At 41.7% G+C, this 14,575-nt stretch overlaps 1 long non-coding RNA gene across 2 annotated transcripts; it reads right to left on the bottom strand.

Moving 5' to 3' along the window:
• Positions 1-1,365: 1,365 nt before the first annotated feature.
• On the bottom strand, positions 1,366-8,774 carry LOC120524224. 2 transcript variants are annotated; one of them, XR_005632776.1, is made up of 3 exons: positions 8,688-8,774; positions 3,401-4,622; positions 1,366-3,101 (listed from the first exon to the last, which is right to left on the bottom strand). It is a non-coding gene; the product is annotated as an uncharacterized LOC120524224 (long non-coding RNA). The 2 variants fall into 2 exon arrangements; XR_005632777.1 differs by having other exon boundaries at positions 4,501-4,622.
• Positions 8,775-14,575: the final 5,801 nt, after the last annotated feature.

Below are 14,575 nucleotides of genomic sequence, written 5' to 3'. Positions count from 1 at the left end.
GTTTGTCTGTCCAGGATTTTAAATCACCTGTAGCTCGCAAACCATTTGACCTATTGACCTGAAAAGTCAAGCAAAATGAAACCTTTTATTGGCTAACTAAAAAGATTACAAGATATGCAAGCTTTCGAGGTAACTCCAGACAACACACTAGTACTACAGACCTATTGACTTGACATTTGGTACACATATACTATCTGACCTCTACTGTCCACTTTCGGGGTGATCATTGACCTTCAAGGTCAAGGTCAAAAATCAAATAACCTGTAGCCTGAAATTTGGTACACATATACTACACTGAAACTCTTCACTACAGCTTTATATTAAAAGTGAAGAGTTTTTGAATTATTACTTTATTTTTATTTTATTTTATTGTAGAATCAACTCTTGCAGCTGGCAGCAGGGTGGCTGTGTGGCACATGCGTACGGGTGCCGTTCTCATCCCTACCACCTTCACCATCGCTTCCTCTACCTCTTTGTATCTTAAATCATTTTTGAGGCAGATTGAACACTTAAGTGCCAGCTTAGGTGAAAAATTAAGGAAAACATACTAAGTAATTGTGACACAAAAACTGACTTTATCAGTTTTAACACGAATGGATACCGACGAAAGAAGAGAAGAAGCAGGCTGCTAGGGTGGAGAAAAGAAGAGCTGCTCAAGAAGCAGCAAGTGCATCAGCCTCTGAGCAAACGAATGCTAAACGTACAGAGAAAGAGTCTGAAAACTTTGAAGAGTCCTCCCAGCATTTACGGCAGGCTGACTTAGAGCGAAACAGAATTGCTCGAGCAACTGAGAGCAAAGAACAGAACATACAATGAAGACAGGCGGACACTGAGTGAAAGACAATTGCAAGAGCAAATGAGACTAAGGAAGAGGCTAATCGATGTCAGCAATCAGTGGTCAAACATGCGAGAATTGCAAAGGCAAATGAGACAGAACAAAAAACAATCCAGCGATAACAAAGGGACACTGATCGCATGAGAATAGTTAGAATGCTCTCAGTCAAGTGTATTCACTGCACCTTATCGTGCAGTGCCCCGTTACTGGTTGTTGTATATTCCATAGTACCAACGTAAGATTGCAGTGGCCAGCCAACACTGGAATACTGGGACCTCCGATTATCACTGTAGTTCCATTTGTCATTGCACACCTAAACTAAAAATAATGCCAATCGTGTGTTTGTAGCTTAGTGTAAGAAAATGGCAGGAAATGACAGGTTGTTTAGAAAATGTACTAGCTATTTTATCCAAGCCTAATTTCTGTGACTCACACATACTGCTTTTCTTAAACAAGCTCATTGATTTATTTTTTTAATCATTCTTAGTAAGGGTAGTTCATGGTCTGCTAGCCTGTGTCCCCCATGCTTAGGGTGCTTTACCCATGAACCCACACTGTTAGCCCACATGTCAACATTTCTATGTGCCCTGAAGTTGTGTGCTAATATGTGCTCTCAGAAATTTCCTCCTTCACCAGAAGTGCAGTCATTGGACGTTAACGAAATGAATTGTCCTCGTCAGCCTTTTATTCAAAGTGAACTATAAACATACCAACAGTGGCAGATAATGGCGTTTTAGTCAGGTGTGAGATAACAGATGGAGCCTCTCATTACAATTCCACACATTCCTATATTGTCAGATGTTTCTTGGTAATTTTAACATATTCAAAACATTTTATAAGATTGTTATATATAGTCATGCCACACTGATCTGGAGGATAGAACATTCCTAACTGTAGAGAAAGAAACGTGAGAAGAAGAAAATGGAGAAATCCCTGCTAACTGGCCTGAGTAGCAGTGTGCTACGGGCTGGAAACCCAAGATCTTCAATATGTGGATTACAAATGAAAAGGCTCTGTAACCACACACTGGTGCATACCACACAAAAACACACACACAGTACATACAGTGAAATGAGTATGCTGGATACACAAACATAGACACATAGTGGTGGAGTATTGAGGGCTTCACCTAACATTATTAAATGGTTCAGTTCAGCTACCATATACGTGACTTATCATTTCCCTTTAAACTTTCTTTAGCCTTATGCTCATAAAATACAAGTAAAAGAAATAAAATTTAAATTTGCTGTGCTAGGTGTCTGTTCTGCCTGATGCATTGTTTTCAATAGACGCTATACTCAAAACAGTCATGTACATCTAGCAAAGTGTAATTTACCAGCCACAACTCAGCATATTCCATCATCTCTTGAGTCCATGTGTGTGTTTATAAATCCTAAAACCTGCAGCACACCCTTTCCAAGCATTCCCCTTAAGAACAATAACCCGGGTTTATCCTAAAGGCTCATTTGGCTGTCTTGTTCCAGACTCGCGGCTCATATTATGGGCCTCTACAGTATCTCATCTCACTACAATCAATCACTGCAGGTAAGTTAATTTCTGTACTCGTGAAGAAAGGCTGCCTGCGTCGCCCTTGAGTGCAATCATGACAGGTGTTGTCTATATGTTCATTACGGTATATAAGTGAATATAGTCATATAATACCCAGGGAGTCTTATAAAGAGCGAGACTATCAGTGAGGTGGATAGCGGTGGTTAATGATTACACACAGACATACAAATTTGACAAAATAGGCAAATGCCAGCTGGACACAGAGTCTGAAAACTTGAAAGATGATAATTTACAATGTCATCCCAGCCTATTATATTACAGTTCAAATGTTTTCTTTCGCATTACAAAATGACCTGTACCTATACATCACAGAAAAGGTAAGAATTTGAGGAATTTTCTGTGTGCTGTGAAACATCTCTGTAGGTTTTTCTACTTTGATTCTGTGAGGAAAAGACTCATTAATATCACGTAACCTGTGGTGTCCATGCTGATGAGCAGGAGACCCTCAGGTACTGATTAGATGGCACTTTCACCAGTAAAATTGGACATAAGCAATAATAAAGAGTTGGGTGACCCCGTATACCTGAAATGTGTAAAATTTAAAGACAACACGCAATAAAAGTGGAAACGTCTTCATGGACACAAGTTCTTAACAGAACTGACTCAAGTTGGTCGGCTTCTGCATTTTGAGTTCACGAGGCAGGAAGGGGAGGGTCCAGGTAAACAGACGCAGATGTGATGTCAGATATGGAGATGCCTGCAGTGGGAGGAGAAGAGAGGGCATTAGTATACAGCACCAACGCCTGGTCCAGCAGGTAATTACTATCATCAAAGCCCTTCCTCCCATGCACACGTGCAGGACACACACTCAAACTAAGATACCCCATCTCCCACTTAACACTTAATATAATGTAACAAATGGATCAATGGCAGGATTCAAAATATGTCAAACTGCTAATTTAATAAAACACACAGTGGAGGGAACATGGGGAACATCAAAATGCAAGGTAAGGAGAAGAAAGTCAAAACCCATGTCTGTTTAATGAGGCAGCTTACCTACTTGTTCACTTGTAAATTCCCACTATGCATCACTTTATTTAGACCCAACTGTGTATCTGGCATGAGATGATTTTAAAGTCCATCCTGTTGTCACATCCAGTTAGCCTTCTTTGCTTTAGCTTACATTAGCCGGGTTGCTATCAGGCTAAGATTCCCTGCAACCCTGAGCTTCCAGTAAAAGGTCAGGTCTACCAAGTAGCCTGAATGCTGCCCATTCTTCATAATGTTTCCCTCTCCTCTGAGTGAAGGTTGAGCTACCTGCCAGTTGTTTTATACATCTCCCTCGTCCAGGAGGCTTTACATCTTGATAGATACCTGTAGCATCCTGGGGGACACACTGTTTCTATCCAGGCTGCATCTCACTGAAACCTAAGAAGCTCTTCACAGATGATTGAATGGAAATGTCAGGCTTGACAGAGAGAGCATCACTAAGCAGCTTTATGCTAAAATTCAAGTACTATGGCCAAGTCACTGGTCTCTGTGGGGCAAATGTGCACACTCTGTGCTCTTACATACAACCTACACATGGTCATGAAACAACACTCTGAACAATTAAAACAAAAGGAAGGGGTTGTGAAATATCCTATTCCAGATTATTTATAAAGGTGTGAAAACTTTATGGAGGAAACTTGCACTCCAGTGGAAAATACTGTACGTCATGGAAAACCACTGTTTGTAATAGAAGTAATAATGGCTCCTTAGAGGGTCAAATCATGATGTACACCTGAGGAGATTCTCAGTCTGCAGAAGTCGATGGTAATAGCAAAAGTGTGGTGAAGAAAAAGATTGAGACCATTATAAGGATGTGGAAATTGAAGTCCTGCTCTTGAACAGCATGTTGTCAATGACAATTAACCCTGGCAAGTTACAGTTTACTGATCATATACAATAAATTGTATCATATATGCAGAGTGACACAGCAGTGCAGGAGTTAATGTCACTGACTCACAGGCCTCCTGTGGTCTGATTTTTCTTTTGAGATCCAACATGAGGGTTTGCTCTTTAAACACCACTTCAGGCAGGGACTTTCAATAGTTCAGCTTCTCATGGCCATTCCAGGAAGAACCATTTAAGAACAATAGAAATATCCAACCCACCAGCTGAAGCCTGAGCCAATTAATGAACCAGCCCCACATTGTTCCAGAAAGGAACACCACTGAGCCCAGCAGGAGACTTCATGGCCACAGCTTCATCTGCCTCTGCACCCCACATCTCCAAGCTGTCAAAAAATAAAAGATAACATCATCAAAAATTGTACCCAAATATGAAAATATAAAGTAGAGCAAATTATCAGGATATTGTTTCTTCATAACATTTGGGGTAAAACCTTGGATTAAGCAGACTTGAGTGTGTTTTGTTACAAAAGCTTGGAGATGAATGATCAAGAGAACTGTGGACTGTGTGAGTTACTTTAATATCCTGCACATTTATGAGTGGTTAACAAAAGTATTGACAGAGCAAAATATTCTTTATGCTGACTTTCAAAATGCTTACCCCATAAAAGACAATAATCAGACTAGAAGAGTCAGGATTGCATGGCCCAATGTGCAGATGGCTGCAGAATTAGCTTAAGCACTGAAAACAATTTGTGGTGTGAGGAGCTTTTCTGAATAAGCACAAGTAAAAAGTGCTGTTCGGCAAGGATCAATGCTGGACCTGCTACTCTTTTTAATTTATAAAGTGTAACTGACAAATTAATCACATTTGTAGATGATGCTACACTTTCTGTATCAAACAAATTCCCAGAATTATGGCAGAATCTTTTAAGTTTGCTTTTATAGCACACTGAGCAGTGAGTGATGCATCTTGTATATTCAGAATGTCCTTCTAGGAACAAATATAAAAATCCTCCAAAATTTTTATCTGGAGAGTGTGGTCTATGGCCGGCTTGTCATCCTGGCCAATACCCCCAGGCTGCCAGATGGAGCCCTCCCTGCAGCATGGAGGTGCCCCGAAGACCAGCAAAGAATCCTGGGACAATGGAGTTTTCATCCACAGCCCTGCTGGATACCCCAGGGGCTGCTAGATGGAGCTGCAGGGAGGAGCAAAGAATATTATTTGCCCTACGCCCCGGAAGTACGTCCAAGTCACATGGACAAGGGGAATGACGTGCTTCCGGGGTGAAGAAAAAGAAGAGTTTTTGATCTGACCCAGAAGTGCTAAGAAGTTACATGGACTGAGGGTTCAGAAGCACTTCCGGGTCACGGACTATAAAAGGATTGTGGGAAATCCCAGACAATGAGCTGAGTTGGGTGGAAGGATGGCAACGTGTCTGGGAGTGGTGGATTGTTTATTAGTTATTATTGTAGTGATTTAATGAGTATTGTGGAGAGGAGGATCTGTCACAAGAGGTATTCAGCACCTTTAAGCAGAACTGACAAAAACAAAAATTATATGTACAATATATGTACTGTATATAGGTAAAAGCAAACAGAAGAAGAGTTGGGGCACCACTGGTGTCCCGTGTAATTGTCCAAGTTGAAGGTTAAAAACAAAACAAAGTGATAAAGGTTTAGCAATGACATCAATGATAATGTATATTGGTTTTCACTGGAGAGGTCCTCTATTCACAAGTTCCAGGTCTTAACCGATTGTGTGCTATCGGTCAGGTTACTTAATATAGAGGTGTGCTTCTTCATTCCAGAGGAAAAGAAAGTTGGGCTAGTGGCAGTGTCACATCTAAATTCCAAGTGAGCAACTCCAGGTTTGTGTGTCTGACTATATATATATATATATATATATATATATATACTAGCAAAATACCCGCGCTTCGCAGCGGAGAAGTAGTGTGTTAAAGAAGCAATGAAAAGAAAAGGAAACATTTTGAAAATAACGTAACCTGATTGTCAATGTAATTGTTTTGTCACTGTTGTGAGTGATGAGTGTTGTTGAGATATATATATATATATATTTACACACACACACATAAACATATATACATATCTATACATATACACATATATACATACATATATATCTACATATATACACACACATATATACACACATATACATACATACACACACATATATACACACAAATACATATATATATATATATACATACATACACACACACACATATATAAACATATATATACATATACATACATATCTACATATGTACACACACAGCTATTTCGTATCAGTGCAATACGCTGTTTGTTAAAACGGTTGACTCCCGCTCTTACGTGCAATAACAAATCAAATCATTCAGTTGTCTTTGCTCATATGTCATTTTAGAGCTGGACGCCTGGCATCTTTTTTTGGCCACAAGTTCGTTTCTGTTTGGTGTGAGGTTCTGTGTTGTGGAGATTCTCAGGATGGATTGCAGGTGCTCATCAGTGAGGCGACTCCTGTGTGCTGTTTTGTTAGTCTTTATCACTGAGAAGAGCTTCTCACACAGATATGTGCTACCAAACATGCACAAGGTTCGAGCCACATGTCGACGGACTTTTTTTGTTCTTCAAAGTCACCAAAGCGCCGTGCAAACTCAGTGCGCAATAACTCTAGTACGCGGTAAGTGTTCGGCAAGGCAGCTGAAGCGCTGCATTATGGGATCTGTAGTTTATTGTGTTACCAGCGCTTCATATATCCGGGCTTTAATAACAATAATACAGTATATAAAATGATCTCGTGGGCCGGATATAATTACACGCCGGGCCGGATGTGGCCCGCCCTTGAGTTTGACACATATGGACTAAATAGAACTTGAAAAGATATATTTTTTCAAATGTGATCGCGCAATTCAGATAGAGTTGACGCGCACTACAGCCTGCATGCCTCAATGAGTCATCCTCCCCTCGCTCTTACTTTTTTACCGTTCATCTAATGAATACACTGAGTATGGCTTTACCAAAACAATCATTGATGGCGAATAAAGTATCCATTATTCGAGTATGTAGAGCGGGATATATATATATACATATATATATATATCCGCGTATCGCAGCGGAGAAGTAGTGTGTTAAAAAAGGTAGAAAAAGAAAAGGGAACATTTTAAAAATAACGTAACATGACTGTCAATATACAGTATTTGTTTTGTGAGTGTTACTGAGTGTTGCTGTCATCAAGGATTTGATTATCATTATTTCTTTCAATCAGGCTCGTATTTGTAGGATGTGTTGTGTTCAAGTTACATTCCGTGTTTGTCAATCGTTGTAAAGATGACAGGTTTCATTCATCGATTCGTTTCTTACTACATCAATAAACAGCTCGTCTTCTTCTTTATCTGAGACCTGACACACTGCATGCACGGGTTTTTTTTACACTGTCTTCCTTTAGCGGGACATTGACTTTTTCCACCGTGTGCTTTGTTTCCACAGTAGCTGCATTTCTGAATATGCTTATCAGGCGCTTCGTATTTTTGCTGCCTTTTCAATTGTGTAATTCGGTTTTGTTCAGCGCTCTTTGGAACTGTTGCTTTTATCTGTGCACTGCGTCAGTTCACGTGAGCCACTCGGTGTACTTGCATCGAAGGTTCCCAGCTGTGCTGGTGCCATCTCGTGCTATGTCCGTGGCTGTATTTAATGTTACCTTAGTCCTGGCACTTAAAACTTTCTCTCGCAGTTTCGCTGAGTTTGTACCAAACACCACCCTGACCATCTCATCTTCCTCTCCATAAGCACAGTCCTTAACCCGTGAATATTTAGTGGGAGTTTGCTATTGGATTGCCGCTGACGGACGGCCTTATATGGGCAAGCACTAAATTACAAACGCCAGCGGCAGCCTGTGTATGAACTTAATTTAAAGTGTAGGTTTACATCGTGCATTGTTTCCGAAGTAGCAGAACTCATGAATATGGTTGTATATGTCACTCGCTCGCTTCTTATTGTTTCGCTGCCTTCTCAATTATATAATGCATGTTTTCTTGAGCGCTTTTTTGAGGTCTTCCTGATTTTCTATGTACTGCGTGATTACGTGGGAGGCGTGATGATGTCACACGAAACTCCCCCCCCACGGCGTTGAAGCTCATCTCCATTACAGTAAATGGAGAAAAACTGCTTCCAGTTATGACCATTACGCGTAGAATTTCGATATAAAACCTGCCCAACTTTTGTAAGGAAGCTGTAAGGAATGAACCTGCCAAATTTCAGCCTTCCACCCACACGGGAAGTTGGAGAATTAGTGATGAGTCAGTGAGTGAGTGAGTGAGTGAGGGCTTTGCCTTTTATTAGTATAGATATATATATATATATAGTCACGCATGAGCGCATCGGGAGCAGTTGAAAGACCAGACGCGCAAAGCAATGAGACCGTCGGGGGATGAAAACAGTGTACTAACCTCTCTCTCTTCCTCCCTCAGAAAAGACGAAGCAACGCCACCATAACTCCACCTGGAGTAAACAACAATCTCCACTTCCGGGTTCCTTTCTTCCCTCTGGTCCCTCAAAGATGACGTCACGCTCCCATCCACCACCACGTCTACCCAGCAACCATCACGCCTAATATCCGGTCCACCCCTTTATATTGTCCCTCCAAATCCGCCATCTGTGTCTTTGTAACCTCATGCAATATTTTGTTTTGAGAAGAAGACCTGTTTTTGCCTTTTTTTGTTTATAGTATATGGGGCCACAAACTCCAAACCTTCTTACGAGTTGTTTCCTTCTTTCACTATATATATATATATATATATATGTTGTGACCTGGGTGGCACGGTGGCACAGTGGTAGCGCTGCTGCCTCGCAGTTAGGAGACCTGGGTTCGCTTCCCGGGTCCTCCCTGCGTGGAGTTTGCATGTTCTCTGCGTGGGTTTCCTCCGGGCGCTCCGGTTTCCTCCCACAGTCCAAAGACATGCAGGTTAGGTGGATTGGTGTTTCTACATTGGCCCTGGTGTGTGGGTGTGTTTGTGTGTGTCCTGCGGTGGGTTGGCACCCTGCCCAGGATTGGTTCCTGCCTGGCTCCTGTTGGCTGGGATTGGCTCCAGCAGACCCCTGTGACCCTTTGTTCGGATTCAACGGGTTGGGAAATGGATGGATGGATGTTGTGACCTCCAGCTCTCCAAACTTCTGAAGCAAAAGACACCAGAACACAAGTTTAGCACCACATGCTCTTCTCCCTTGCTTCCCACAACACCACAGTACAAAGCACCCAGTACAGTCTGCAGCACACAGCGCTTTCTTTCTGTTCTCTCTTTTTTCCCTCCACTCCTCCTCTGGCAAGCATTGTTCTCTTTCACCCGACTCTGGCTCTCAGAGTAATGACAGCTGGCTCCTTTTATAGGGCACCTGGAAGTGCTCAAAGTGTCTGCTGATCTTCTTCCGGGTGTGGCAGAAGTGCTGCACCAAAGAGCTCAGTGTTTCTGCAATGCCCCCTGACAGTGCCCATGGAACCCAACAGTTCTGTGCCAAACTCCAACTACCGTGGAGCCCTGCGGGAATCCGAGGCACTGCTGCAGCCCAGGGAAGCTATTATCTAGCCTCCCAGGTGGAGGCAGTATGCTTAAGAAGCTGCCTTCCCCCGTCCATCTATTCCTTGGGCGTCCCAACCCAGCTGTCCCTTACAATATATAAATAGTCAAGGTTGGGTCACTATGTTGCACAGGAGACTAGAAAAGGGAACAGGCTTCCACGGAGTAATGTCTTTATTGCTGAACTGGCAGGTAAAAACACAAGACATTATCAAGAAGGGTGTAGTCAATAGCAGAAAAGCACACAAGAAACAACTGTCAAATGTGGCGCTTCAACTCCCATCTCCAGGTCAAAAGAACAAAGTCCTCCTCATTAAACAGATTCAATGACTTGGAAGCAGTGACTGGAGCAGACATAGTCTGTGGGAGAGAGGACAAGAGACTGAGCCATTAGGTTGGATGGGGTTCGGTCTTTTAAATGTTTCAAACCTTGTGCGAGAAGCATGTTGCATATGCCTGCAAGCCTACAGCTGATCCTTTGAAAGGGATGGGAAAGGAGTGTGTTTGTTTCTTTTTGAAATAGTGTTTAAGAGGAAGTTTCTGTGTTTCTTTGAAATAGTTTTACTGTTAAACAGAGTGGCGACACCGGTCACAATATATATATAAATATATTGTCAGGGATGCCAGGAGCAACGACCCGGCTGGGACGCCGTGAGGGACAGGAAGAGGGTCAGAGCCCACCCTGGATCACGTGGGTGCTGCCTTCCTGGTTGCTCTGGAGGCCACGGGTACAGGGCATGGAAGCCAGGAGGCGCCCCAATGCCTTGGGGACCTGTTACCCCAGCACTTCCGCCACACCAGGAGGTGCTGGGGGGAATATTTAGGACGGCACCCAGACAGCTGCCGGGAGGACAGCCGGCACTTCCGCCACGTTGGGGCGTGGCCAGAGGAGGAATGCCGGGAACACCTGGGGCTCATCCGGGGACTGTTTAAAAGGGGCCCTCTCCATTCATTCAGCGCTAGAGTCGGGTGGAAGAGGACGAGGCACAAGAGAGGTGTGGAGGCGGCCCGAAGAAAGGCATTGTGAGGCCAGGACTGTGTGTGTTTGGGGTTTGTGCACTATTTGGACTGTATTCTGAGTCTGAGTGACTCAATATTTGTAAATATTTGTACATAATAAACGTGTGGTGGTGATTTACAACATGTCCGCCCTTCTGTGTCTGGGTCGGCTCCACAATATATATATATATATATATATATATATATATATATATATATATATATATATATACTGTATATATATATATATATATATATATACATACAGTATATATATATATATATATATACAGTAGACCCTTGAAATACGACCGGCCTGACATGCGAACAAATTGATTTACAACCAAAATTTTTGTTTAGATTTACGACCAACAACTTGCGTTATGACCCGGATGTGGTCACGTGTATCCGTTCGCGCGATTGTAAACAAACAGCCGAGAGCGTTTGCAAGGGGCAGTCGGAGTCGAGATACGTGTATTTGTGGACGTATCTTTTCTCAGTGCAGTGATTTATATAATTTATTTGCATAATTACTATCAAAATGGCCCCAAAGAAGCTAAGTAAGGAAGAGAAGACAACAAAGGTAAAAGAAAGAAAGCGATCTTGATCGAAACAAAGAAGGAAATTGTGCGTAAATATAAGAGTGGCGTTCGTGTGACCGATCTCGCTAGCATGTACAGCATGTCAAAATCCACCATCTCTACAATTTTACCACGAAAAGATTTGTATAAGGAAGCTAGTGTTGCTAAAGGTGTTACTCAAATTAGTAAGTCGCGATCAACAGTGTTAGACGAGGTAGAAAAGCTATTATTAGCGTGAATAAACGAAAGGCAGATGGCAGGCGATAGCCTATCTGAGTCAATCATTTGTGAAAACCCTAGGGCTATAAATGCAGATCTATTAAAGGATAAGCCATCAACAAGTGATATTGGTGAAACATTTCGTGCCAGTAAGGGGTGGTTTCACAATTTTAAAGCAAGAACTGGGATTCATATCATAGTTAGGCATGGTGAAGCAGCCAGTGCTGATAAAAAGGCTGCCAAAAATTACATACGCCACTTTGAAATGATAACAAAGAGAAATGGCTTTTGCTCTCATCAAGTTTTTAAGAGAACATAAATTACCCAGGAAGAGCAGAACATGCCTGGCCACAAACCTATGAAGGATGGGCTAACCTTATTGTTATGTGCTAATACGAGTGGTGACCTAAAGATAAAGGCTCTCTTGGTTTATCACTCTGAGACCCCTAGAGTGTTCAGAAAACATACAGTCATGAATAATTGGCTAGGGGTCATGTGGAGATCTAATGCAAAAGCCTGGGTAACAAGAGTGCTTTTTCTTGAGTGGATCAGGGAGGTTTTCTGTCCTACTGTTAAGAAATATCTAGAGGACAAAGGCTTACCACTCATGGCTCTCCTAATCATGGACAATGCTCCTGCTCACCCAAGAGTCTTGGAAGAAGATTTGGCTGAAGAATTCCCATGGCTTACAGTAGATTTCTTCCCACCTAATATAACTCCTCTACTGCAGCCTATGGACCAGCAGGTTATAGCTAACTTTAAGAAGCTATACACCAAGGAACTGTTCCAGAAGTGTTCTGGAAGAAACATTACAACATCCTTTCCTGTGTGGGGTTAATAGAGAAATCCTGGGCCAATGTCTCTCTAAGGACACTAAGATCTTCCCGGAAGAAAGTGTGGCCTAAAATTATAGAGGAGAGAGACTTTGAAGGCTTTGTAGAGGAGCATGAGCCTGCAACTGACCCTGTGGTTGATGACATTGTCACTATAGCTGAGTCCATAGGCTTGCAGGTTGACAGTGGTGATGTTGAGGAACTGGTGGAGGAACACTCAGAGGAATTGTCTACAGAGGAACTTCAGCAACTTCTGGCTGAGCAACAGAGAATGGCAGCTGAGGAGATTTCTGAAGAGGAGGGGGAGGATCAACAATCAGTGCAGCAAATGTCCTCTTCTGAAATAAAGGACATCCTGAAAAAATGGACAGAGCTACAAATATTTGTAGAGAAGACCCACCCAGACAGAGAAAAAGCTAATCTTTGCATTAACTTGCATAGTGACAATGTCATGTCATACTACAGAACTGTGTTGAAGAAAAGACAGAAACAGACAACCTTAGATCAGTTTTTATTTCCGAAAAGGTTGAGACCTAGTGAGCCAGAAGCAGGTCCTAGTGGGCTACAGCCTCTCCCAAGGAAAGAAAGGACACCAGGGAGCCAGAGTCCTGATGTTCTTATGGAAGGGGACTCTCCTTCCAAACAATAACCACCTTCCATTTCATTCTTCTCCTCCTCCGTTCCTGAAAGCCAAAGATGTCAACTTAAATGGCGAGTGCAGTATGAAATTGTTGTTTCTGGTAGTCTAGGCACTTTTTATAATTGTTTGATTAGTACATTAGAAAAATTATTGGTGTTTTTGGTAAATTATGCACATTATATAACCCTTGTTTATTATGAAAAGTTTAAGTAAGTGTTGCTGTGGGAGGTTCGGAACGCATTATGGGTATTTTACATAATTTCTTATGGGAAAAATAGTCTTGACTTAAAACCAACTTGAGTTACAACCAACCCTTGTGAACCAATTGTGTTCGTAAGTCAAGGGTCCACTGTATATATATGTACTGTATATATATGCCACTTTATTAAATGCACTTACTGAATGAAGATAGCCTGCCCCTCCAATCAGCTAATTATGTGGCCACAGTTCAGTCCATATATTATGCAAACATGCTAAGGTGGATTCATTGTTGTTCAGTCAAACTTTGGAATGAGCAAGACGCATGATCTGCAGTAAATAACTTTCACTGTGATTTGTTTGTTTGCACCAGACACAAGGTCTCCAGCACCTCCAAAACAGCTTCCTTTCTGGGACTACTGTTTCTAAAGAATGGTACAGTTAACAAAAAACTTCCAGGGAGTGTCCGTTCTGACGTTAAAAACACCTTGTTAATAGAAGAGGGTGGAGGTAAATGGTCAGACTCATACAGGACAGCAGAAAGTCCAAATACATTCAAATAAACAGGTCTGTACAGGTGTGCAGAAGGGTATTTCTGATGGCACTGCTCATCCGATGTAGAAGCTGATAGACTACAGTAGAAGAAGCTCATTCAGACTGGTTCCACTTCCATCAGCTAAGTATAGGCAGATGAGATTACAGTGAACATATGAGTACCAAAACTGTACGATAGAAAACTGGTCTGAAGATTCCAACTTCTGCTGTGATATGCAGACAATAGGATGAAAATTTGACAAAACCTTCATGAGCACAGTACAGTGATATTGTAATGGTAGCTGGCAGTGATATTGTAATACAAGTTGAATGGCACAGCATACCAAAACATTGTTACTCGACATGTTCACACACTTATGGTCATTGTCTACCTTTGTATGAAATAAATACATTTACCAGGATAATACAGCATATTATGAAATACTCAATGTCTAAAGATGGTTCTGAATATAACATAGTGACTTTTCTCCAATGCCCTACACAGTCATCACATCTCAATTCAGTAGTGAATTTTTTAATGAGGAGAAAATATGGTCTCTCATCAAGGGCATGAGGTTGAAAAACCTTTAGGAATTAAGTGATGATATCTTATCAGTATGGATTAGATCCCTGAGGAATGTTTCTGTCACTTTTACTGAATCCATGCTTTTAAGAGTTAGCACTGTTCTGAAGGTAAAGCAGGAATTATCCCTGTAATAGACAAGTGTAATTAAACATTGTATTTTATTTAGCCCAGAA

This window comes from Polypterus senegalus, chromosome 2 (assembly GCF_016835505.1).
Source record: "Polypterus senegalus isolate Bchr_013 chromosome 2, ASM1683550v1, whole genome shotgun sequence".
Taxonomy (NCBI): Eukaryota; Metazoa; Chordata; class Cladistia; order Polypteriformes; family Polypteridae; genus Polypterus; species Polypterus senegalus.
This window is presented reverse-complemented; position numbering and strand designations above follow the sequence as displayed.